Source organism: Pyrgilauda ruficollis, unplaced genomic scaffold (assembly GCF_017590135.1).
Source record: "Pyrgilauda ruficollis isolate IOZ18807 unplaced genomic scaffold, ASM1759013v1 scaffold13, whole genome shotgun sequence".
In the NCBI taxonomy this organism is placed as follows: domain Eukaryota; kingdom Metazoa; phylum Chordata; class Aves; order Passeriformes; family Passeridae; genus Pyrgilauda; species Pyrgilauda ruficollis.
In genome coordinates this window covers 12,117,441-12,118,760 of record NW_024511432.1, presented here as the reverse complement: position 1 = coordinate 12,118,760, position 1,320 = coordinate 12,117,441, and positions in this window count along the sequence as shown.

Here is a 1,320-nt window from a genome sequence, read left to right as displayed (position 1 = left end):
AATTGACTAAAATCTTCAAGCAGCAATTATTTTTAAATTAACACAAAGCAAGTGCTGAAAAATATTGCACTTAAAATAGAATGAGACTGGAGCAAATTGCTAGTGATACTAAAGACAATGGCAAGCAGAAGCTTGTTAGAAAGAAGAAATAGTAAAGACAGAAAAAAAGACTAAAGACATAATTGTATGTAATGAAATAAAATCAGACACACCAAAAGCAGCTTCCTTGCTATTCATCAGCCAAGGAAAACACCAAAACAGAACAGAACCCAAGTCTCAAACCATCTAATTTAGGCACCTAAAATTAGGAAGCTGGTTTGCCATATTCTAAGCGGCAAAAGAGAAAGTAAAAAGAAGGTTTACAAAAACAATTCACAAATAAGGCTGATTTACTGCCCAGGCTCCTACTCAGGGAGGTAACATTAGGTCATAGGAATATTCCTGAGTGAATGATCCCTTATTCCACTCTCTGAGCACAAACAAGGAGGCTCTTCTGAGCACCCAGGATGGGTAAAAAGGACCTTCTCCTCCTCAGGGCCAGCAAGGAGGAGAGAGCATTTACCTCTCTCCCCCCTGAATTCTGCTGTTGTATTTCATGGCAGACCTCCAGTCGTTTGCTATGAAAGCTGAACTGAACCCGGGAGATAAAAACATTTTCATCATCTGGAAACAATGAGGAAACTGTGAAAGAGGACCGGCTTGTTCCTGCGGGAGGCAAGGATCAGGAGCAAATGCTCCCCTGGCAGAGTGACAGGGTGAGGGACGGGGCTCTGGCGCTCGCTCAGCCTCGCTGCCTGCCCGACTCTAGAGCCGCTCTCCAGCAGCCCCGCAACAGGTGACGGACCCACGGCAGAGCCCACGGCAGAGCCCACGGCAGAGCCCACGGCAGAGCCACTGCCCCGCACTGCCAGCGCCACGCCAGGCTGCCAAGCCAGCGCAGGCGGCCTTTCCCCACGGACAGCGGAGAGCCAGCGTGGGCAACGCTGCGCTTCTCACACCCAGAGCAGAAAAGCACACCCAGACAAAGGGAGCGCTCCGTACGCGGCCAGCCGGCGGCACCGCGGCTCCGAGCGGCAGCGAAGCGCTCCCTATCACCGAGAACACTTGGCTTTGCCGTTCCCTTAGGAAAATGCCCCCGAGTCGCCCTGACCCCGGTTCCCCCCGCATCTCCAGCAGCGGGAGCGCGCCCCGCCCTGCAGACAATGCGGGAGCGGCCCGGGGAGGCCTCTGGGTGCGGTAGTTCCCTTCCCATCACCTGATGCCGTGGGCAGGCGCAGCCGGGACTACAGCCCCCGCCAGGCAGCGCGCCCGCAGCCCGGC